The 26,699-nt window shown below is 42.8% G+C and overlaps 1 protein-coding gene across 3 annotated transcripts in view; it reads right to left on the bottom strand.

The window, feature by feature from the left end:
* Positions 1 to 26,699, bottom strand: part of nolo (ADAMTS-like no long nerve cord) — a 752,674-nt gene that overhangs the window by 240,150 nt on the left and 485,825 nt on the right. The window lies entirely within an intron of this gene.

Here is a 26,699-nt window from a genome sequence, read left to right as displayed (position 1 = left end):
TGCGATAAGGTTCGCAGGTGCACACGCCGGTCGTTCACAATTGCTGCCTCAATGGCGCGGATATTCTGCGGAGTTGAAGCTGTAACCGGCCGCCCGGAGCGTGGCGAATCACTAAGGTTCACACGGCCCTCTTGAAAGAATGCACACCACCTGGAGACATTGCTACGGTCCAGACAGTCGTCCCCATACACGCCACGCATGTCCCTGTGAATTCCACTCGGTGTATGGTCTTTGGCTCACAAAAATCGAACCACACTTTGCTGCTCTTCACACGTGGACGACAGTAACATGCGCGCCATGTTTGTTTCGTAGTTCAGGCTTTTCTCGCTAGAGCTGCAGAGGGGAAAAAAATACCCTCTGTGGTGCAAACTTCAAACTCTCTCGTCGTACAATTTCAGCATTCCAGCTGCAATATCTGGGGAGAAAAAAAAATATTGTGCGTTACTTTCCGATCTGCCTAGTATATTTTACAATTTCTTGCCTGACCCGCATTATCGTGCGAAAAAATAGTTGCCATGACTTTTGATGTAACCGTCGTAATAATAATGACTGGCAGTCATTTCGCATGAGGCTATATTTCCATTTCTGTATATTTTATGTATCTTTTCTAAGTCTACCTCCCTGGGTAGAGAGAAAAATAGAAATGAAAACAAGCAACTACGAGCGAGAGGGGGGAGATAAAGACAAGGAATGAAAGATATGAACAGCTACAGATAGAGATGTCGTAGTGGTAACGTCGTCGCTTTGTAATCAAGACATTCCGGATTCGATTCTCGGTGGGTGCACATAGGATCCCACTGTAAACCGTAAGTTCAATCCCTATTACAACGAAAAAGGGAAAGAACAAGGAACGAAGAGGAAAATGTAATTGGAAAGACAGAAAAAGAGAGACAGGCAGACCGGTCCGACCAAGTCGAGCTCACCTGAATATATTTCTTCAACCCCCCTCCAGCCAAACCCTGGCGACGCCATTAGATGAGTGATGAACTGACGAAATAGGCGCTGATGAAACACAGACTTACTCAGAAGCAAGCGTAGGAATCGTGATTCTTCATTACAAAAGTTGCATTTCCTATTGTACCCCGAGTTAAAGAAGAATTCATTTAATCTCGCAGAAGATAATCTCGAAATACAAGAGAAGTTCTCTTGTAGTAACGATTTTGGAAAAGGACACGAAGGAAGTTGAAAGAAGTAAAATAATAAAATAATGGATAAATGTATACACCGGTACCAAAACATTACTTAAGTGTGGCCTACATATCTAAAACAGTGTGTAACTTTGCATATCTAAGTTCATCAGTAAATTAGATTGTATTTATAGTTTACATAACTTTCGTGCCTCTTGAGGCTAATCGCTACGATTAGATGAAATTAATGAAGGCACACTCACAAAGGAACATCCTTGCTCACGACAAAACTTGAACCTGGCCTTGTCGTTGGCAGTGTTGCCAACAATTGAAACTGGAAAGTCGTTAAAGCTTACTTACAAAATCCAGTAGAAATAAGCTGAGCATTAAAAATATATATATACGTAATTTAATTGTAATGAATGCTATTCCAACATTTTTACAAATTTCAATATAAGGTAAAAAATCTTTCTAGTGATGCCGATCGAACGACAAACTCTTCTAGTTTTTGCAGGATACCGCACGAGCGCTTAGTTACCATGGGTTACCGCTAGGGGGCAATAGTAACAGTAGTAGAAAATATGGCGCTAAGTAAAGGTGAGTAGGTGTTTTGTGAATCGGATACGGCCGTGATTGTACAGCGACGGTTTCGAGCAGAATTTCAGGAGTCCCCACTCCCCAACAGATCGAACGTCATGTGCTAACATGCATCGGATAGATATTTGCCGCATCAGCAAAGGTGGAGACATAGAGCATTGATGATGTGCGTAAAAAAAAGTTGGAGAGTTTCTAGGTCTATAGACATCAGAATTAGCACTGTCAGTTGTATCGTTTATCTGTAGTGAATTTCTAAAACGTTTCACAGACTCATGAATCGCCCTGTATAACAACAAAGATCGCGTACGCTATGATCCAGAAATACCAAGTCCTTTGTTAAGTATCAGTTATAATATCGCACACCAGAGGGATTCCCTTACACAAGCCGCTGTCATCATTTTGCAAATTCCTCAGCTTATTCGCCCCTGCGGAGCGGTAAGGCGTTGACTGTAGGGAGGGGGGGACGGGGGCAGGGCGTCGGAGAAACAACACAAGGCGATGCTCTCCAACTCATTAACCGCGTGGTTTTAATCACTTGCCTCCCTCCCTCTCGCTTCCTCTACCCTTTCCTCTGAACGACAACCGCCCCCCCACCCCACCAGGGCTCGCGGCCTGCTCAAGGGGTTGTAAGATATTGGTAAAAGCTATTGTTAGCATCACGCGCAGAAAATTAGATGGCAATTGACTCTCCAACAGGCATCGAGATAATCCAGTGAGCGAAATTTAATAGCCATCACTTAAGCTTTTTTCTTGTTTTCATTTTTGTTGAAAGGGGGGGAGTAGCTTGAAGAGGAATTATATTAACTCGGTACTTCATTATTTTAAGGGGAAACGTTCGATCGTTATGACTCAGAAATTTAAAAAAGAGAAAATGTCCAGGAAGCATTGAATTATTTTCAATTGGTTGAATATACTTTCAGTAGATTAGTATGCTAAATCTAATTATACTAAATTTCGAGTCATTTCCAGCTTCTCTCCGGTTGATTTCATGGATATGCTCTTCTGACTATACCCTGTCCCAGCTATCTGTGGAGCAGACGAACGAGAACAAGTCTCTGCGCAAGTAGTGACGCGAGACGGCTCCACCGATGAACGGGATTGCGTAATGGAGGGAGGGAGAAGGCGACTGGAGTTACCCGCTTTCCCTGCTTCGCATTGGCTTTACTCACTCAATTTCCTTCGTCCTTCTCTGTCGCCATGCGCGGCCCTGCTCCACAGTTAGCTGGGACAGGGTGTAGTATAGAGCTACCACAAACAAAATAACCTTTTGCGAAAAGTCTCCGCGCACCTCCCCCTTCTTCCGTCCAACTCGGGCCATAAGAAAGTATGCTGCACTCTGCACCTTCCCTCCACGCGGGAGAACGGTGCACAGGAGTAGCGAGTCTGCGCAGGCTTTCTTGCTTGAGGTTCCACTACAATTCCAAGCCTCTTCTTAGGAGATAATCAATCACCAGTGATTGATTGATTTAGTTTATTGTACTACGCTTTTCTGCCACTTGACTAACCGCGTAGGTGAGAATGAGTGATATTGACCAATGCACACTCACAAAGGACCCCTGGCTTCGTAGCACACTGTGCTGACCAGAGATGGCCATTTGACTTCGGCCTAGCGAGGCCTGGCCTCCAAGTTGAAGGTCGGCCTCACACGGCCTCAGCCTCCGATCTCCAACTCGGCCTCCGGCCTCACAAGGCCTTAGCCTCGGAACTCCAACACGGCCTCCGGCCTCACCCTCCGAACTCCACCTCCGCCTCCGGCCTCACATGGCCTCAGCCTCCGACAACTCGGCCTCCGGCCTCACAGGGCCTCAACCTCCGAAGTTAAACTCGGCCTCAGCCTCACAATGCCTCAGCCTCCGAACTAAAACTCGGCCTCGGTCTCACAGGGCCTCAGCCTCCGAACTTAAACTCGGCCTCGGTCTCACAGGGCCTCAGCCTCCGAACTAAAACTCGGCCTCGGTCTCACCTAGCCTCAGCCTCCGAACTAAAACTCGGCCTCGGTCTCACATGGCCTCAGCCTCCGAACTAAAACTCGGCCTCGGTCTCACATGGCCTCAGCCTCCGAACTAAAACTCGGCCTCGGTCTCACCTGGCCTCAGCCTCCGAACTAAAACTCGGCCTCGGTCTCACATGGCCTCAGCCTCCGAACTAAAACTCGGCCTCGGTCTCACATGGCCTCAGCCTCCGAACTTAAACTCGGCCTCGGCCTCACAGGGCCTCAGCCTGCGAACTAAAACTCGGCCTCGGCCTCACAGGGCCTCAGCCTCCGAACTATGACTCGGCCTCACAGGACCTCAGCCTCCGAACTATGACTCGGCCTCACAGGACCTCAGCCTCCGAACTAAAACTCGGCCTCCGGCCTCACAGGTCCTCAGCCTCCGACTAAAACTCGGCCTCCGGCCTCACAGGTACACAGCCTCCGAACTTAAACTCGGCCTCGGCCTCAAACAGCCTCAGCCTCCAAGCTCAAGGTTGGCCTCGGCCTCCGAACCCCAACTCGGTCTCGGCCTCACTCGGCCTCAGCCTCGCAATGGTCCTGGAGGCTGAGGCTGAGGCCCGGCCTCCGGAGGCTGGACATCTCTGGTGCTGACCACTCCACATTGTCACATTAAAATGACATTCCACTGTATATGATCGAGGGTGGGAGACTCGAACGAGTACGTGGGAGACTCGAACGAGTACGTGGGAGCGAAAGTGGTCCCATCTAGTACTCTAGATTAAACCAATTACTGAAATTAAAAACCCTAACACGTTTGCTTGCATTAATCCAAATTCTTCTGTTAAAGAATATTATTTTCCGTATATATTGATTAAACGCGTGTTATATTGTAACATCCGTGACTCACGTCTTATCAATTTGTACAAATATTATCACACAGAAACCCTCAGGCATTTCAAGATAATGTATTAAGGCTTTAATGTCACTTATTGGTTTAAGCAGAGTATATGTCGTGGAAAGTTAGTCTGCTACAAAGAGTAATTCAACACAAGGGGTGCGAAAATGTTAAACCTATCTTCCACGCAGACTCTCTTCTTGCAGGCTAACGAGGTTCTGGTATCTGGACACACGGCCAGTATAATCATTTGTGAGCCTTGTGTTGTCCTGAAAATGTGTGTTTGTGATTGTCCTTTCATAAACTTCATGATATGATCGATCGTCTCCATCTTCGCGATTAGCCAAAAGTGGAAAAGGAACGAAGTAAAATATAGCAAATAAAACAAAAAATAAACACTAAAATTAAAAAAGCATAAGAGAGATGTTGTTGTTTTATTTTTCTAATAAATCTAATTTTGCTATACTCTGTCCCGGAAATCTCTGTAGCGAGCGACAAATCTTTGCGCAAGTAGTGCCTCGAGAGGGCTCGACCAATGAACAAGTGAGAGGGAACGAAAATGCATGGATGGGGAAAAGCTACAGCAGCTACCAGCCATTCCCAGCAGCGCGTACGGCTTCCCTTCACCCAAGAGTAGTGTTAAGGTGTGTATTAGTACAAGGGTGCAAATAGGGTCAGTGATGACGTATCCACTTTAATTGTCAAGGTAAGCGTTTTGCATAATAATAGATACAATCAGGCACTCAGCCAGGGGAAGGGCTAGGAGGGGTTAAGCCTCCCCAAGAAATTCCACAAATATCTAATTTAAATAGTGGCGATTAATTTTACTTTCTTAGCAGGATTAAACATCTTGTAATAAGTTCTAACATACTGAGAATTCATCTTCAGGGGTTATACCCCCCACTTTTTCACATTTAGATGGTGGCTGCTGATAAAGGATTCTGGCTACGGGCCTGGATACAACACTGAAAAGTTCATTTTAGGATGCCTGAAGTGTTGCTCAAGCTCTGTACGGTGTCTGTTCCCGTCCAACAACTTATACAGACAAATCCAGATTATGAGACTCGTTTCCTGTACCGAAAGAGCACAGGACGCCAACGCTTTGTTTTCCTTCCCTTGCGGATGACATCCACGTGATAGGCCAGCTAGAAATATGGTGATAGTTCCTGAACGACTTTCGGCAGACGACATTTCTTTTATATCAGTGACGTCAACGAGTGGGAGGAAAAGGGGGAGGGGAGGGTCATCTGGGACAACGGAAAACACAATCAGAAGCGAATGAATCAAGGACAGTGGGGGAGGTGGGACTTGACCATAAAAAAGGAGAGAAAGGATGCGAAAGGCGGCAAACCGAAATGGCGGTTCATTTTTCTGCTGCCCCTCCTCCCCGATCGTTTCGCGCTATCTTTCAAAGCGGCGCTGGCCATCCTACATCATCCCTGATATTCGAGGTTCCCGTCACATTTGCAAGCCTACTGTCGAGTTGGCTTTGTAACTCGATACATTGTCCGCGAAAGGAGTTATTTCGATTCTCTCTGGGGTCTGCGGTGGGTACGTCGACATACCTTTGGAGAATTCAAATATCTTTGACGAGCAAACAATGTAGAGACGTATATCTTTCATTTTATTTTCCAAAACGCTTCATTTCAACCTCCAGTCGACTCATATACTCAAAGTACATTACAACTTGACCAAGATCAGAAGAACTCAGGCAAGCTCGTGAACCAAAGTGGACAGTCATTTATTTTCTTCTCTCGCTTCCCTTTCGCTTGTGTTGCCACATGTATACTTCCCTTTCACTGTCAGAAACTTCAGCAACGTTAAATATTACATCTCTGCTTTTGCTGTCAACGATTTCACCCTCTTCATGATGATACAAACACGCAGCACTGAATAAAGGTGCGTTGAACGCCACATATTTTCGCAACGCAGGGGCAGCACTGCTTGGCAATAGCTGACTGCATTGCCCACACTTCCTCCTCTCACTTGCGGTTGAATGATTGATTTGGTGTTTTAAGTCCACTTTATGCACAGTAAGGCTAATCGGGACTGGACCTCCGGTTTAAAGTGGAATCCAAACCAGTATATGTTTCCACCGGGTATCGAACCCGGGACCCCCTAATTACAAGGCGACGACCACTGCAGCATCGGGGAGATCTTATTTTGGTTCGAGTCATAGCCATGATAGGAATGCAATTCTTCCATTTTCATCCATCTTCTGTGGAGGCACAAGTGGTTTGGATCCCACTTTAAACTTTAGGCCCAGTCCCGATTAGCCTTACTGTGCATAAAGTGGATTTAAAACACCAACTCAACTCATCTTTCTTCTAATCATCATTCATCCTTATATCGCCGACATTCGTCTAAAGACAGGACCAGATTTTATGTGTGGAGGTCCGGTGATACCATCGTGATACCCAATAGATCAAGATAAACTTAAAGAATGTCAGACCTTATTTTCCTCACAATCCTGGCGAGATGTGAGGATGAGTGTGTCTATCACATGTGCATGTTGATGTCCTTAAACGAATTGGCAAGATTGATTGTGAGGAATGTAAGGTCCGAGTTGCTTTAAGTTTGTCCGAAACTTTGAATTCTTGTTTTAAGTCCACTTGATGACAGAAAAACTGTGCCATGTGCCTCCATCAGGTATCGAACCCGGGACTCCTTGATTACAAGGTGACGACGTTACCTCCACGCCATCTGGAAGACATGTCAGGAAATGTATATACAGGGTTATTATAAAGTCACTATACATTTCTGCATGAACAGGATTTATTGCACAAAATACAATATGTACGCGAAACATATATCACATTAGGACACAAAATCAGTACAACTCAATGTGATCCCTCAAGTCTAGGCACAGATGCCAGCGATCCATCACAGCCCAAAACACCTTCTCCAACATAGCTGGTGTAATCTCAGCAACTGCGGCCGTAATGCATTGTTTCAACTGGGCAATGACGTGGATCTTCACCTTGTACATTTTAGACTTGATAAACTACCAAATAAAAAAGTCTAAGGGGTCAGGTCGAGGGAATGGGGAGGGGGTGTCGACTCTCCGTTGTGAGGCACGACCAATCTATCTACCGGGTGTTACCCCTGGCTTATTTTGATAAATTTATTACAACATTTATAAAAAAAGAAATAGAAAATGTATAAGGTCAAAAGTTAAAGGTTGTAAATTAATGGATATGTTATGACAAAAAAGAGTAGTTGATTCTTCCGATAAATGAAATATTATGACGTAATCGAAGGAACGCCTATCGAAATTCAGAAGATGTTGATGTACTAACTTTTATGTAATAAATTAATGGCGGAAGTTTTAAATTTTATATTTATCAATGTATAAGTATTTGTTATCAATGTATAAATATTTGTTATCAATGTATAAGTATTTGTTAACAGGAAAAGATGTATCAAAACTTTTTTATTTATATATCAAACTCAACTTATGTAAATACTGCACATTATAATGTTAAGTGAAGAAATATTTTGTCTTTATATCCTACTAGTCAGGGGTTCGAGAGTACAGAAATCGGGTATAAATACGCAGACATTTCATGGTAAAAATTTAGTGGTTTCTTGATATCCGCTCCTGCGTGGGTCTGTTACCAGGCCTAGTGTTGAGTCGCTCACACCTCGCAGGAAAGTTCGTTTGAACGATCTGTCTGATATCTAAGAAATGAAAACAGTTATCGCGTTTCTAAATCCGAAAGAACCCGATTTCTCAGTCTCGCGCTCATAGTTTCCGCAAGTACGTAAATGAACTACTTGCATAAAGACTAGATAAAACTCATATCCTATGGTTCGAATTTTTCTTCTACCCATCTGAGATGGTTCCAGTGTGGACTGATTGAGTCCTCATGTTGCTGACTATAGGAGCTGCGGGTAATTAACTTAGTTCCTACAACTGCGTGTGTCTGTTAAGATACAGTGTCGAGTCACTCATACCCTGCAGTGGTGGGAACGTAACACCGGGTGATTCCGATAGGTGATTCCGAACGGTGATGACACAATGGGCTGGTGCCCCATCTTGTTGGTGCACAGTAGGGAGCTTGATGTTCCCCAATCCACTGTGCTATGAGCCACAGTTGGTAGTTGATGGGATTATGGATACTGAGTCTCCTGGTCGATGCAGTGGGGCTACGTGCGATCGCGTCCTGTACACTTTGGACAATTTGTGGTGTTATGGCTGGCCTACCAGGATGTTCATCCATAACACTACCAGTTCGCTTGAATTTGTTGACCAGATTCTTGATAGCCAGCCTGGTGGGGCCTGGTTTTCTGAATTTCCGGGTGAAGCCTGTCCGCACCTGTTCATACGTCACTACACGCAGACGAGCACAACGGCTGTTCTTTCTTCTACGATTAGCAGCATTGCTTCACATAGCATGCAAAGGAAATGTATTTTGTCACGATATCACTAAAATGTATAGAGACTTTATAATCGCCCTGTATAATTTAAGTTATAATTTTTGGACCAAGTTGTATCAGACTCATTTTTTCCCATTTGTGGCATTTTTCAAAACAATTTTTTTCTCCAGTAGAGGCTATTTTGTAGATGGAAGCCCGGGGCTGTAGCTCACGAAACCCCCTAAAGAATGAGAAGACTGAGTGACGTAAAATAACCAAAATGCAATCAAAGTTTTTACTATGGCTTCGTGTTGTAATATCCATAACTCGAAATGATCCTGAAAGGTCCTAAACAAATTTGAACGCATTCGAGAAGAATCCTACTCCGAGATGAGATTGTGGCCATTGTGTCTTGATCAGCTTCACGGGGGTGAATTAGGCCAGTCGCTACTAAGAGGCAGAATCAGTATATTCATGTTGATGCAAGTGTTCTACCAAGTTCCTTCCTTCCAACAATTGCTCGGATTAAAATACAGTAAGCAGAAGATTGAGGCCTGGAAACCGAATGTATGCATAAGAAAGGCGGTTCGACAGAGAAGCGCGAAAACCTCAATGCATGTAAATTCGCTCCCAGATCCCTCCTTCCATCCTGCCATGTAAATCGCGAGAAATTATCGGAAAACAATCTCCAGTGTTGCGCTCCCTGTAAATGGGGAAGTTCTTCGTATGGAAATTTTCCCGAGATTGGAAAGCTAAATGTCACTTTGGGAAAACTCCCGGCTCTCCAAGTGGCTATATCCTTGATCTTCACAGTTCAAACATTTTCTTTACCTCTGCGCTTTTCTACTCGCGGAAGTGGCGAGTTCCTGAGAGATTATCCACGGACCTCGAATCGAGTTTGGAGACTACCGTACTTGGCACATCCAATTTGGACAGACCCTCCGAATGTTAAGTTTCTACCAATCAGCGTAAGACAATTAGGAAAACCGCGGTCTTCATGTCTTTCAGCACACGCAGACACGCGTTATGAACCAATCGACGTTCGACAAAACCAGTCAGCTTTTCATGATTTTTCGGTCATTTTTCACGAATTGTTACTGTACGAAGTATTAGCAATTTTCTTGTTCTAGAAATATATCTGTTTATTATACTTGAGTAGAACCTACTCGTATATTCAAATTACGTTAACAGCTGTTCTATCTTTATGTTCAAATTACAAAGATCAGTTCACTAACGACCCAGTCTAGTTCGCTGCATCTTTTTGACACTAGGTGTAGTGCAGGTGTATCGCGGTGTCAGGCTGGTGCAAGGAAATGACGTTCAACTAAGTAGACGGATAGCGGTGTTCAAGTTCAGAAGATTCAACAAATGCCCGTCTGCTGCTTTAAATGTTCATTTGATTTGCTAGCACCACGTGACCGTATACCGCACACTACACCGCTCCAGAACGTTGTGCAAACGGTACAGACACCAAATATACAACTTGACACCAAATCAATGCAGTAGACGAGTCGGTGTTGCACCGTGTAACCAACGTGAGTGCAGAAAGAGAAAAATAGAGTCAAAAAGTGCAGGGAACTAGGAGGGCCTAATTTGTCTTCTTGTGCAAGAATTCACTGTGATAATGATGGGTTGAGCAGTTTTACAATGATATAGATTTTCTTACTTAATATATATTTTTACAGACGCGTAGAGATGTCTGCTACAATCGACTCTCCCACCAAGTGCGAGGTGCGTAGTGTAATAAGATTTCTAGTGGCAGAGGGGCATAATGCAGCGAAAATTCACCGTCGAATGATCCGTGTGTACGGTGAAAACTTTCTGAGTGACGGCATAGCTCGCGAATGATGCAGGATATTTCGAAATGGCCGAACGGACGTTCATGATGAGGTGGTCAGGGACGGAAGTCTGTGGCGAGCTCAGATGAACTCGTGCAGCGTGTGGATCAAGTGGTTCGGACGAGGCGTCGGTTCATGATTTCGGAACTGTCCGAAGACTTTCCCTACAGTCCAGACCTGGTGCCGAGTGACGTCCACCTTTTCCTGGCGATGAACAAGTGGTTGGGAGGACGGCGCTTCCACGCCAATGAGGAGCTTCGGGACACCGTGCAGACCTGGCTCAACAGACAGGGAGAAGGTGTTGGAAAGCTTGTGCATCGGTACGATAAATGTCTGAATCTTCTTGGTGATTACGTTGAAAAGTACGTGCACGTAACTTTTGTCAATAAACATATTTTGCTATTCACTGTGGTTTTGATTTCATGCCCTATCGGAGATTGAAAAAAAAATAGCCCTCGTATTTTGCGAGCACTTACATAAGAATTCGTTACGGTAGCCACTCATGTAAGCTAGATGGTATACTCATCATTGCGCCTGACTGTTTACATAGGGTATTCAAGTCTGAATCCAAAGATACAAGTGTGATCCGAACAAACATGTGCTTCCGTCGGGACCCCTTTATTCCAAAGTAGGAGAGCTAATCACTACGCTACCTGGGAGGCCCTGTGAGGCCCGTGGATTTGGCCCCTGTGCTCGTAGACAATTTCCACTCGACGTATTCACAGTTATGTTTGCCTGTCTTATCCTAGGACATACTTGCACTGCATTATGGCAAAACGAAGCTCAAATGTAGCTCTCAAATCTAGATAAGCTCTGCAACGATCATAATTAGCTCTGGATCATAAAGCTAAAGACGCATCTGGAAACTACAGCAAAACAAAACTATTAACTCTTAAGAGGAAACTACAATACCATGAACATATTAGCGCTCCCCGTTCTCTCTTTGCCAAATCGGGACTTTCCCCGTTACGAGCGCCATTCCGCCAATTAGCGGAAACAGAATTTGGCGGTGCAGAACCCGAGTCGTAAGGGCAGAAGCTAAAATGCTCGATATCGCCTGTCACCAACAGAGAAATTTCCTCCCCCGGAGTTCCCATCGATCGCAACAATACGAGAAAAACCAATAACCATGTCGTAAAGCCGGAGCTTTCGGTACATCCTAATGCCATGTTTTTTTTTGTAACCCCCTTCGGTGTGTTATCTCCGGCAAAGTTTCCTGTTATTTGATTAAATCTCCTTGCGAGAGTCAAAACTCCAATTAGAAATCCCGATGCTGCGAGACAGCCGGAGCAAATTCCCGCTATTTGTCTGGTCTTCCGGAGGCACCTTTCGACTGTAAAATCCAGCGTCGTCGGAACCAGATTAATGTTTACTCGCAGACTGTGGACTTGGAGATTGTCGCTCTCCTCTCTGTATGCAGAAGAAACTAAATGGAACTTTGAGCTAGAAAAAAGTCTTATTTTGTGTCCGATTTTTTAGTTGAGAACATTTATATCTCAACATAGAAAAAAGCATATATGATACCTAATGTACAGATTCACAGATAGCAATAACCCCAAGGGTCTCTTCGATGACGTAGTGGTAACATCGTCCCCCTGTAATCAAGAGGTTTCGTGTTCGATGCGCTGTGAAGGCTCATAGTGGTTCGTATCTTACTTTAAAACTGTAGGTCCAGTCCCGATTCGCCTATTTGTGAATAAAGTTTACATAAGAACTCAAACATCAATAACCTCAAAGCACCCTTCCATAAACTTCAAAACATTTGTCCCCCTCCCATTCTAGAGTACTCTTCACCCATCTGGAACATGATTGTACAGCTAAAAGATCGACGATGTTTTCAGTTTTTTCCTCTCCACCGTACAGTACGATAGGTAATTGGTGGGGACAAGAGGGGCACTCGCCTCCTCAAAATTTACACGCAAACTCCTGAGATCTGAGGAGCAAATACAAAATAATAATATTTGAAAATAATTCTGGCTGCTATTTTTATGGGATGGAAAACATTTCGAGTCTGTCCCCCCCAAAGTTTAGACCAAAGTTCGATTCTGACCTCTCAAAATTAGACCCCAGTTCGCCCATGTACAGTACCGGCCCTTAAACACTCGCGCAAGAGAGGTTTGCTTGAAAACTTGCACATTAATTGGAGACATGAAATTATGATTGCTTGATTTGCTTTATTTTACTTCGCTTCTTGTGCTTTTGGCTAATTTGCGAAGATGGGGATGAGTGATGATATGATGAAATTGATGAATGGACACTCACAAACATCCATGCCCAGGCCAGGATTCGAACCCGGTACCCCTGGGGTCGTAGCGCGATGTAGATATGAAGTTACTATACAGGATCATTAAATGTAAAGTTAAGATATAGCATCCCACTGTACACGAACTTTCCCTCAGAGTGTCTGGACATAAAAAATGGGGCAAGGGAACTTTCCACACTGCAACTCCGAGACTCGCTAGTACAACGTTCCTTATTCCATAGGCTACCGAATCAGTTCAGCAAAATCACAAACCAAATAGGTATCTTCAGTTCTTATTCGTCTTGCATCACTAACCTACCTAAGTAATGTTATCTTGAAACTGAATTTTGCTAAATCTTGTTACTGTTTTTGTTTTGTTGAACACTATTTAGTCTTGTATCTTTTACTTTCTTATTTCATACGTTTAGGAGAGAGAAAGGGGGTTGTATTTCCTTCGGAAATCTGAGTATCGTTCAGCAAATATGGATAACATACATAACGGTATACAAAAATGAACACAATTCTCTTTCTACTGGTCTTTCCCAAACTACATCTTCAAAGCCGCTCATAATGAAAACATATTACTCTTGGCGATTATGTTGTCCCAAAATCCAATGCGATGCAGCTCTATCGTGTCGACAAAATAGCTACACGTGTTTTAATCTTCTAGCACAATAAACTCCATTAAACTTTGCCCTTTGTATAGTCTGCGTGTTCCATTTACCGCTATGTATAAGTGCAATGATTTTAAGCTGAAGCGAGCGGTAAATATCCTTCCTGCAATTATTATTCAACCAAATCGAGTGCGACAATTCTTGTTCATGAAAAACCTTGATGCAGCGTGCCTTACGAACGAAACAACAGGATCGGAAAAAAAAATGTCGTCCTGCAGCTCATTTGTCGCAAACATCCACGCTACGCTACTCCATCAATTTTATGAGTCCTGTGACCGGGCGGCTTTTCCGATAGAGACTCTGTTGCCATGACAACCGCATGTCAAAAGATCGCGTTAGTAACATGCAGCGTTCCTTCTTTCCCGAATTCTTCTTTGTGGTCCGCTGACAGAGACAAATCCGACCATGTCGTCGGGATGGGTGGGGGAGGGGGGGGAATATAGCGGCAAATATCAACGTTCTGTCGGGGGTAAATTTCCTTAAAAGATGAAGGATATTACTTAAAGGCATTTCGTGATTCTGTTCTTCCGTTTATACGCTTTAAAGACATGTTTTCAATATGTACGTGTCTTAAATATCTTACGCCCACTTACTGCTCAGATAGACTGGTCGGGACTGGACCTACAGTTTAAAGTTGGTGCTTCTATAGGCTAACAATGGCAATGAGGATGAATGATGATTACACACACACACACACACCAATGCTTTAATGTGGATTCAAAAATACTCCCTTGCATTGTAGCAGTCTACATTACCCACTCCTAAACAGAAGCCGGTAAAATAGGAAACTTATTTGTAAATAAACGCACGAATGAATGTAGTCTTAAGGATAAATGAATTTATCTTAATCGCATTTCTAAATTAATTAATTAAAATCATTCTCCATGGAGCTAGAATTCCTACTAGAATGCCCGCCCTTTGCTGCATTGTTACTAAAAGTTTTCGACGGTGCAAAAGCAATAATAATGGCCATTCAGTTGTCATAGCACGAGTGAAGGAAAGAATACAATATTTTTTAAAGAGCCTAAGAAAACATTATCATGTGTTAAAAAGAAATGAACTATCGAAAGAAGTTCAATCGGCCTATAAGAACGCTTTCATATTGCGTTCCAATCGCATCGAAAACTCATTCTTTCAATAAGAACGATTATATGCTGTGGTCCATTTACATCCAAAGTTCAGTCTGTCAATAAGAACGCTTCTATGCTGTGGTCCATTTACATCCAAAGCTACGTCGGTCAATAAAAACGCTTCTATGCTGTAATAGATTTACATCCAAAGTTCAGTCGGTCAATAAGAACGCTTCTATGCTGTGCTCCATTTACATCCAAAGATCAGTCGGTCAATAAGAACGCTTCTATGCTGTGGTAGATTTACATCCAAACCTCAGTCGGTCAATAAGAACGCTTCTATGCTGTGGTCCATTTACATCCAAAGCTCAGTCGGTCAATAAGAACCGTTCTATGCTGTGCTCCATTCACATCCAAAGATCAGTCGGTCAATAACAACGCTTCTATGCTGTGGTCCATTTACATCCAAAGCTCAGTCGGTCAATAAGAACGCTTCTATGCTGTGGTCCATTTACATCCAAAGCTCAGTCGGTCAATAAGAACGCTTCTAAGCTGTGGTCCATCTACATCCAAAGCTCAGGCGGTCAATAAGAACGCTTCTATGCTGTGGTCCATTTACATCCAAAGCTCAGGCGGTCAATAAGAACGCTTCTATGCTGTGGTCCATTTACATCCAAAGATCAGTCGGTCAATAAGAACGCTTCTATGCTGTGGTCCCTTTACATCCAAAGCTCAGTCTGTCAATAAGAACGCTTCTATGCTGTGGTCCCTTTACATCCAAAGCTCAGGCGGTCAATAAGAACGCTTCTATCCTGTGGTCCATTTACATCCAAAGCTCAGGCGGTCAATAAGAACGCTTCTATGCTGTGGTCCATTTACATCCAAAGCTCAGTCGGTCAATAAGAACGCTTCTATGCTGTGGTCCAATCACATCCAAAGCTCAGGCGGTCAATAAGAACGCTTCTATGCTGTGGTCCATTTACATCCAAAGCTCAGGCGGTCAATAAGAACGCTTCTATGCTGTGGTCCATTTACATCCATAGCTCAGTCGGTCAATAAGAACGCTTCTATGCTGTGGTCCCTTTACATCCAAAGCTCAGGCGGTCAATAAGAACGCTTCTATGATGTGGTCCATTTACATCCAAAGATCAGTAGGTCAATAAGAACGCTTCTATGCTGTGGTCCAATTACATCCAAAGATCAGTCGGTCAATAAGAACGCTTCTAAGCTGTGGTCCAATCACATCCAAAGCTCAGCCGGTCAATAAGAACGCTTCTATGCTGTGCTCGCTTTACATCCAAAGCTCAGGCGGTCAATAAGAACGTTTCTATGCTGTGGTCCATTTACATCCAAAGCTCAATCGGTCAATAAGAAGGCTTCTATGCTGTGGTCCATTTACATCCAAAGCTCAGTCGGTCAATAAGAACGCTTCTATGCTGTGGTCCATTTACATCCAAAGCTCAGTCGGTCAATAAGAACGCTTCTATGCTTTGGTCCATTTACATCCATAGCTCAGTCGGTCAATAAGAACGCTTCTATGCTGTGGTCCATTTACATCCATAGCTCAGCCGGTCAATAAGAATGCTTCAATGCTGTGGTTCCTTTACATTCAAAGCTTAGGCGGTCAATAAGAACGCTTCTATGCTGTGGTCCATTTACATCCAAAGCTCAGGCGGTCAATATGAACGCTTCTATGCTGTGGTCCATTTACATCCATAGCTCAGCCGGTCAATAAGGACGCTTCTATGCTGTGGTCCATTTACATCCAAAGCTCAGTCTGTCAATAAGAACGCTTCTATGCTGTGGTCCATTTATATTCAAAGCTCAGTCGGTCAATAAGAACGCTTCTATGCTGTGGTCCATTTACATTGAAAGCTCAGCCGGTCAATAAGAACGCTTCTATGCTGTGGTCCATTTACATCCAAAGCTCAATCGGTTAATAAGAACGCTTCTAAGCTGTGATCCATTTGTATCCAAAGCTCAATCGGTCAATAAGAACGCTTCTATGCTGTGCTCCATTTACATCCAAAGATCAGTCGGTTAATAAGAACGCTTCTATGCTGTGGTCTATTTACATCCAAAGCTCAGTCGGTCAATAAGAACGCTCCTATGCTGTGGTCCATTTGTATCCAAAGCTCAGTCGGTCAATAAGAACGCTTCTATGCTGTGGTCCATTTACATCCAAAGCTCAGTCGGTCAATAAGAACGCTTCTATGCTGTGGTCCATTTACATCCATAGCTCAGTCGGTCAATAAGAACGCTTCTATGCTGTGGTCCATTTACATCCATAGCTCAGTCGGTCAATAAGAACGCTTCTATGCTGTGGTCCATTTACATCCATAGCTCAGCCGGTCAATAAGAATGCTTCTATGCTGTGGTTCCTTTACATTCAAAGCTTAGGCGGTCAATAAGAACGCTTCTATGCTGTGGTCCATTTACATCCAAAGCTCAGGCGGTCAATATGAACGCTTCTATGCTGTGGTCCATTTACATCCAAAGCTCAGTCGGTCAATAAGAACGCTTCTATGCTGTGGTCCATTTACATCCATAGCTCAGTCGGTCAATAAGAACGCTTCTATGCTGTGCTCCATTTACATCCATAGCTCAGTCGGTCAATAAGAACACTTCTTTGCTGTGGTCCATTTACATCCATAGCTCAGTCGGTCAATAAGAACGCTTCTATGCTGTGGTCCATTTACATCCATAGCTCAGTCGGTCAATAAGAACACTTCTATGCTGTGGTACATTTACATCCATAGCTCAGTCGGCCAATAAGAACGCTTCTATGCTGTGGTCCATTTACATCCAAAGCTCAGGCGGTCAATAAGAACGCTTCTATGCTGTGGTCCATTTACATCCAAAGCTCAATCGGTCAATAAGAACGCTTCTATGCTGTGGTCCATTTACATGCAAAGCTCAGTCGGTCAATAAGAACGCTTCTATGCTGTGGTCTATTTACATCCAAAGATCAGTCGGTCAATAAGAACGCTTCTATGCTGTGGTCCAATTACATCCAAAGATCAGTCGGTCAATAAGAACGCTTCTAAGCTGTGGTCCAATCACATCCAAAGCTCAGCCGGTCAATAAGAACGCTTCTATGCTGTGGTCCATTTACATCCAAAGCTCAGGCGGTCAATAAGAACGCTTCTATGCTGTGGTCCATTTACATCCAAAGCTCAGGCGGTCAATAAGAACGCTTCTATGCTGTGGTCCATTTACATCCAAAGATTAGTCTGTCAATAAGACCGCTTCTATGCTGTGGTCCATTTACATCCAAAGATCAGTAGGTCAATAAGAACGCTTCTATGCTGTGGTCCAATTACATCCAAAGATCAGTCGGTCAATAAGAACGCTTCTATGCTGTGGTCCAATCACATCCAAAGCTCAGCCGGTCAATAAGAACGCTTCTATGCTGTGGTCCATTTACATCCAAAGCTCAGTCGGTCAATAAGAACGCTTCTATGCTGTGGTCCATTTGTATCCAAAGCTTAATCGGTCAATAAGAAGGCTTCTATGCTGTGGTCCATTTACATCCAAAGCTCAGTCGGTCAATAAGAACGCTTCTATGCTGTGGTCCATTTACATCCAAAGCTCAGTCGGTCAATAAGAACGCTTCTATGCTGTGGTCCATTTACATCCATAGCTCAGTCGGTCAATAAGAACGCTTCTATGCTGTGGTCCATTTACATCCATAGCTCAGCCGGTCAATAAGAATGCTTCTATGCTGTGGTTCCTTTACATTCAAAGCTTAGGCGGTCAATAAGAACGTTTCTATGCTGTGGTCCATTTACATCCAAAGCTCAGGCGGTCAATATGAACGCTTCTATGCTGTGGTCCATTTACATCCAAAGCTCAGTCGGTCAATAAGAACGCTTCTATGCTGTGGTCCATTTACATCCAAAGCTCAGTCTGTCAATAAGAACGCTTCTATGCTGTGGTCCATTTACATTCAAAGCTCAGCCGGTCAATAAGAACGCTTCTATGCTGTGGTCCATTTACATCCAAAGCTCAATCGGTTAATAAGAACGCTTCTAAGCTGTGATCCATTTGTATCCAAAGCTCAATCGGTCAATAAGAACGCTTCTATGCTGTGGTCCATTTACATCCAAAGATCAGTCGGTTACTAAGAACGCTTCTATGCTGTGGTCCATTTACATCCAAAGCTCAGTCGGTCAATAAGAACGCTCCTATGCTGTGGTCCATTTGTATCCAAAGCTCAATCGGTCAATAAGAACGCTTCTATGCTGTGGTGCATTTACATCCAAAGCTCAATCGGTCAATAAGAACGCTTCTATGCTGTGGTCCATTTACATCCAAAGCTCAGTCAGTCAATAAGAACGCTTCTATGCTGTGGTCCAATCACATCTAAAGTTTAATCGATCAATATGAACGCTTCTATACCGTGTAGCTCACGTTCTGTAGCATGTGAGCGATTCTTCTTGATCAATCGGACGTTCCTCTCGTACACATCTAGTGACGTATCTTGACCACATCCACAACCATGCGTGTCACCTTCTACACATGGTATGTTATCATCTTGCCACCCTTAAAAATACCCGATGCAAGACGTCGGCACAGATTCAGAATTTGGATTCCAAGTAAATACTGAAGGGGGATAAAAGAGAATGGGGACACCATTATGAAAAATTTCCCCGGATAATGGTGCCTTAGAAAAGCACAGCCTTAGGGCCTTCTGCATCCATGTCTTTTTATAAGAAAGCCCACCGCAATGTTGAAGCAAAGTAAGGTCTCCAGGGGAAGGGGGAGCCGAGGGTAGTAGAAGAGAGAATTCGCGAGGGAGGGGTAAAGGAAAAATCTTGATATTCTTATCTAAGAGAAATATTGTCTCGTTTTTCTGTCTGGCATTCTTACAATTTTTCTTTTCTGCTACCAAAAAGGAAGGACGGAGGGGAAGGAGGAATGACATTGGAGAAACTTGGACGGAATATAAGGCAAGAAGTTCATAAATTGCGTTATGTCTGCGGGTCGAAACCTAATTAGCCTGCGGTACACTTTGTCATATTTGCCCATATTTTTTTTCTTTCCTCTTGGTAATAAAAGGGAGGCTTTGATGTGGTAAATTAGTTTCCGGTTTGTTCCCAGATCGATGATGATTCCTTTATAATGTTTGTGTTTGAGGATACTTTTTTATTTTGGAAACCGACGCCTTCAGGAATTTGGCTTTGTCTTTCTTATGGCATTCTTTAAATTTTCCGTTTTAAGTCTGCTTTGTACACGGATAGGCTAATCGGGGTGGACCTACATTTTAAAGCGGAATCCGAACTAGCAGGTATTGAAATCGGGACCCCTAGATTGGAAATCATCGGGAAGGCCTTTTACACTTTGTGAAAAGTAAACGTCTTATACTCTGTCTTAGGAATCTGTGGAGCGAGCGAACGAAAGCAAGTATGTGCGCAAGTAGTGACTCGAGTGAGCTCGACCAAGTTAACTCGTGGGAGTGAAGAGTGCAGCTATCAGCCGTTTGCAGCAGTGCGCGCTGAAATGACCCACCAACTCGCGATCTCTCCTTCTTTTCCGCTATGCCACAGATTCCATGGACAGGGTTCAATTACATTTTGGAACATTGGGAACAAGTTGAAAACGGAAGGCACTTTTCTCTCTAAATACATGATTTGTTCGGTTGTTTTAGCTTGCTTTTTTTTGGGGGGGGGGGTAAATACAGGAAGCTGTTGTGTACTCATTAATTACTTTTTTATGCACATCACTCCCTTGACTTGTCCGCATCCACGTTATTTTACAGCTCTGACCGTTGTATCCAATGTTTGTTGACTTTTCAGCTATTTGTATTGTTGGGTCAATAAGAAATCAGTAGGAAAAAGAAAACCCTTCAACCGATCTCTGCGGCAGAGTGATTAGCGACGCGCTCCGGAATCAGCCAGGGTTCTGGATTCGAATCCTGAGGTGTGTCAATGTGTTTGTCTCGTTGCCAGTTTCATCAATTTCTTCATTCTAACTGACATTTAAACGTCTCTTTCAGGAAGTACCCTCTGATAACTGTATTCGAGGAAGATATCGAGGCTCTGATGCCACTCCATAACCCATATAATCATATTTATGACTGTATGGAATGTTGATTCAATAAGAACATGAAATCCTGTTAGCATAAGGATGGTGGATCCATGCATGATATCTGTAATGGTGAATGGGGATTCATAATAGTCATAGACTTGAAGGACTGTAAAATATATTCGTAGAGGTATTGTTAATGCTTGCGTAATTTGTATATTATTGTTGTGTAATAAACTATGGTGGGCTCAAGTAACTGTAACTCATGGTTTCCATGTGGTCAGATTTCTGCTCTACAGTTCTACACAGTGTAATAGGAATATGTGGATCAAGGCCGCGCATAACACCAGAGAAGGGGAGAGAGCAAGTGGGCGGAACGAAGCAGTGCGCGCTGCCGCAAACGGCTGGTAGCTGCAGCCGCGTTTTCCCCTCTCACCCGTTCATTGCTCGAGCCCTTTCGAATCAACTTTTGCACAGACTTGTTTTCCTTCGTTTAATCCAGATACTCGCGTAGTTTACCTTGTTCATGAGAGTTCATTTCCGTACGATGAATTTTATTGTGCCCTGTAATATATATCGCTGTCGATAAGGAAATTCTCTCTCTATTGCGTGATGAAGAAAGTAGCCTAGATGCTGACGCACTTATAATCTTAATTACAATCTATTCTCATCATCCTGCTCAATCAAAAAGCTTAGAAAGTCACACAAACTTTCCTGATGTCTATAACCCCAAAGTTGTGTGGATACACCTACTGGTTGGTCACTTAGCATACTTCGGTCCACATTGACTTGAGGCTAATACAAGTAAAGTCGTTTACTACGAATTAACGCATGTAAGCTGAAACTTTCGAATGACCACATGATCGTGAATCATTAATAACAGCCAAGAGGGAAATGTGATAATTCAAACCGTACAAGATCGTCTTCAGTGACTTTTGAAAACAGCACCTTGCACTGATGTTACAAGGACGAAATCATCTCATCAGGCTGGACGTCATCATTAAGCTGGCCGAAACGCAAGAAGAACGATGGCGTTCTCTAGCCAGAGGACTCAGAACACGAAAAATACCAAGCCATAAGGCAGAGGAAGGAAATTAGCGGTACGCTGAACAAACTTCAGGCCATTATAAGTTATGGCGACATGACCAAAAGTACCCTGACGAAATAAAACTAACGAGCGAAGACTGGAAACTCATTCAGTTTTCATGTCCCTAATTTTGCACCTTTTAACCTTTAACCTCTCTTTTGCCATGACTTTAATTCTTTACACATACCCCCCCCCTCTCCCTCTCACTCACTCTTCATCTTTTCTCTGCGAGGCACAGTTTGTTCCCGCCTCCTGAAATTTACATCTTCATTTTTGGGGGAAATGTTTTTTTCAGCAATTAACTCCATATTCCATGCAGTGCCCAGTCTTCCAGTTATAAGACTCGAATAACAACCCTCTTCCATTGAATACATTTACCCCCACCCCCACCCCCGCAACCCACCTCCCACTCCTTATTGTTATTTCCCGTTTTTAAGTTGTTCGAAAGCTTTCCCCACCTATGATTCACGTTTCAAAAGAACTTGGCTGAGATCTGAACATGAGCCTGACATGCTTTTAGATTCATGCAGAGACTCCATGAAAAGAACATAGGACAGCAAACCAGAAACTCTACGTAAACTTGAAGGAACATTAAGACAGGTGAGATGATATGTTGTTGCCGACAATGTACTGATATAATTGTTGTTTTTAAGTCCACTTTATGCCCAGAAAGGTTAATCGGGACTGGACCTACAGCTTAAAGTGGGATCCGAATCACTGTGCCATGTGCTTCCAACGGGTATCGAACCCGAGACACCTTAATTACAAGGCGACGACGTTACCACTACGCCATCGGAGAGGCATCGGCAATGTACGGAATTGTGCTCTCAGTTTTAGTAAAAAAAAAAGAATAATACTCAAGACAATGTATGTAAGCACTGCTACATTTCAGCAGATTGTTACATGATCCACTGTGTACAAGAGGGCAGTATAGATTAATATTACAAACAATAAAGCAGCGTATGACTAAAATTAACACAGTTAATAATAATAAAATTATATCATTTCTTCAATTTCGACTGACAACTATTTTCACGTTCTTCCTCGATTTGTAAACGTTACATTCCATTTTGCATATATTATTACTACATTCCTTACAATTGATTGATAAAATTTATGCTGTGAGTCTATAATGTTGGAGATAATAAATTAATGAATAATTAAGTATTCGCTTCCATTACATTCTTCATCTCCTAGGTGTAATATATTACATTATGATAATTCCTAAGGCTAGAAATTAATTTCTCATTCTAACTAATAGTACAAGTTAATGACCATTGTTTAAAAATAAATTATATATGAAGATATACAGTTTTGGAACTTTCTACTCGACATACTCCTCCACTTATATTTGTTCATATTTGTATTTACAAGCAATAATATTAAAGTTAGTGTTTCTTCCCCAAAAATTTGGGAGATTTCTATGTAACGAATGTTAATTATGTAGTCTATTATAATATTTAAATCCTTGTTAAAATGTTATTACGTGGAGAGAATAACAATGATTTTTGATTTACAACAATTATTTCTTTAATTTTTAACGCTTTCTTTCATACAGATGTAAAAAAATTATATTAACAAAAAATTGAAATTTACACACTGATAAATATGGACATTAGCTGAACAATATTTATTTTCTGATGACGTAGTTCTAACATCACCGCTTAATCAATCGGAAGGGTTCCAAACCCGGCACAGGCACAAAGTAGTTCGGATCCCACTTAAAACTGTAGGTCTAGTCCCGATTTGAGAATCTCTGTAAGTGGACTTTACAAAACTCAAACTAATCTTCTACTGGTATGATACTACAGAGGGCAAGTGATAGTGCAGGTCGAGGGCCTCCCCCATGGCGCAGTGGTAGCGTCATTGCCTTGTAATCAAGGGGTCCCGGGTTCGATACCCGGTGGAGGCACAAGTGGTTCGGATCCCACTTTAAACTGTAGGTCCAGTCCCGATTAGCCTTACTGTGCATAAAGTGGACTTAAAACAGCAACTCAAAGCATAGTGCAGGTCGGTGGAAGAGAGAGTCAAGTTGTCGACTTTCGATCTCGCCACAGAAGTTCCCGGGTTCGAGTCCCGGTCGGGGCATCGATATTCCTTGCGAGATTCCCTTCATCAATTCCATCTATAATCATCACTCATTCTCATCGTCGCGATTAGCCAAAAGTGGCAGAAAACTGGCACAATATAAAAATACGAACACGGTGTCATATATATCATACGGCAGTGGGTATGGATGTATGTTCACACACACACACACATAGAGAGGGAGAGAACTTTAAATCAGGTTGAATGCACGTCTTGAGAGCTAGCATGCAATGCTGGGATTCATTCCAAGCGACAGGCTAAAAGTGCCTGTCAAGAGTTCTGTTAATACATCTGAGGTACATTGAAACAAAAAAACGAGTCTTCCACTTTGACTTGTTCACGAAGTCACACAGAGGTTTAGTATGAAAGAAAAAAAAGCCCTCGTCGAAAGAATAAATCTAGACAAACAAGATGAGAACGCCCCGATCCAAACCATTTTGGGGATATGTCCTAAATGCTCAACGGTGTTTCATACAAACTTTCTTTTTTTCTGTTTTCTTTTCTCTCGTGTCATTCTCTTTACGAGTCTTCTTCCTTGGAGACGCTTTAACTTTATCCTCAGGATTATTTACCGCTGTTAAGGAGTAAGTGCTCCTGCTTCAGGATAAGTTTAGGAAGAAAGGAGGCGAAAGCACAAAAAAGCACGAAACACGAGAGAGAGAGAGAGAGAGAGAGAGAGAGAGAGAGAGAGAGAGAGAGAGAGAGAGAGAGAGAGAGACAAAAAAGCAAAACACACAATTCTTCTGGATGTCTCAACCGACCAACCAACGCACATAAAACAGTCCATTGGACAGGGAAAGAAATAAAAGACGATAGATTACGAGGAGCTAGGATTGAGAGGCAGGAGGAGGGAGGGGACAGAGGGTGGGGGAGACGTGCTCAATGACATAAAACAAGATGAGATATCTGAAGTTAAGAAGGATGAAAGAAAAAGTGGGAAGGAAATCGCAAGGACTGTGATTTCAACTGTGACCCCTCTCCGCTCCCCTACACGTAAACAGAAGATTTAGAATTGTCTCCAGGTGGGATCTTCGCGAAAGCTTACTTTCACTAATCCAATAATAGTTCTCTACAACGCTGTGCAATTCTTCTGTTTGTTTAACGTCTCGAACTTTCCTCCCCTTTTTGGTTACAGACGAGGGTTTAGGATTTGGATTCTAAAATTATTGCCACTCGTTTTGACAAAAGTTGATCCGTCTATCTCAACGATTCTAGACATACGACTACACATTCGTCAAAGTTCTTTATTTTCCTTCAGTCTATTTCTACCATTCATGATATACTTCCAGCAACACCAAGAACAACGAACAAAAAACGTGTGACATTATAAATAGAATAATCTTACTAGAACCTACTCGATTCTCCAGAAGCCATTAATATTTGTCCATACTAAGCGAGAATGAGACAAGTTTTTATTTTTCAAAGTAACTACATTGATCAGTTAAATGTACCGGTCTTATAAATATCAATAACAATAGTTAATTAAAATCAAGAGATAACTGCATTGAGATTCGATTAATGAACAAAGAAGAACATAACTTCAAGGACAAGGAGTATAACTCTACAGGCTTCCCACCAAAAAAGTATACAACAGTAAAGGGTTGTGTCACCGAAAGCCAACCACGTCGGCAAACCGGCCATGACGTTGCCAAACTTCGCTGATCCCTGGGTTCTCCATGGTATGGTTTTACTGGCGCCGTGTCTCTCAAAACAGAATACATGTGCGACATGGAAGGTTTGTTTGTAAGTGTCTTTGTTGTGGTATTAATGTTTGTAGTGATTCTAAGAGGTTGTCGGCATGGAAGAGATTTACGTTCGGGGATGTTGGTGAGTGCTCAAAAGCGAAGAGAAAAAAACAGTGCGAAGGATCCTTGCAATATGGGAAGCGCTTCTACGGTGAAGCAAGCGACAACAGTTTCGGCAAACGTGTCCACGTGACTCTGTACGGAGTGATGGAAAGCTGGTACAGATACACTCTTGTCTGGTAGAGAAAAGCCGCGCACAACGGTAGAAAAGGGGAGAAAGAGAGATGGCGGAGCAAACCATTGCACGCTGTTGCAAACGGCTGGTAGCTACAGCGGTGTTTTCCCCTTCATGCACTCACTTCCCCTCTCATGCGTTCATTGGTCGAGCTCTCTCGAGTCCTACTTGCGGAGAGGACTTATTTTCGTACGCATGCTTCAGAGATTAACGGGATAGAGTGTAGTATGACAAGTTCACGGTGGTATTGATTTCTCGTGGATACGGAGATAATGTAGACAGCAGGAACTGTTTCCATTTTACTACTAGAATCCAAAAACGAGATTATTTGAACGGCATAATCTTGCTTCTGGCAAATTATTGACAAATTTTGAAGCCATAATGTACACCTGTATCCTACACACAGAAAACTAAATGTATCATATCGATTGATGTACCAGAATGCATCGATTGATGCACTCAAGTGTGTTTTATGGTTTCTTCGAAGAATCAGATTCACATTTGATGCATTTTTATATGTCGTAAAAGAAACACCAAAGTTCATCATTTGATTCAAGTGAGGAATTTTTTCAGTTCAGATGTAGTTAAATGCATCAGTTGATGTTCCTTGATGCACCTTCCTGTATCTTTTTGGATGATGCACTTAAACGTTTGGTCTGACCTCAGTGTATATGTAGCTCAGACGAAACATTTAAGTGCATCATCAAAAAGATGCATTCTGGTGCATCAAAACGCATCAACTGATGCATTGAAGTGAATCTCGACTGGAAGGAATCCTC

This window comes from Lepisma saccharinum, chromosome 11 (genome assembly GCF_977018435.1).
Source record: "Lepisma saccharinum chromosome 11, izLepSacc3.1, whole genome shotgun sequence".
NCBI classification, from domain to species: Eukaryota; Metazoa; Arthropoda; class Insecta; order Zygentoma; family Lepismatidae; genus Lepisma; species Lepisma saccharinum.
Note: the sequence above shows the minus strand (reverse complement) of the source record. Positions and strands in the feature narration are given on the sequence as shown.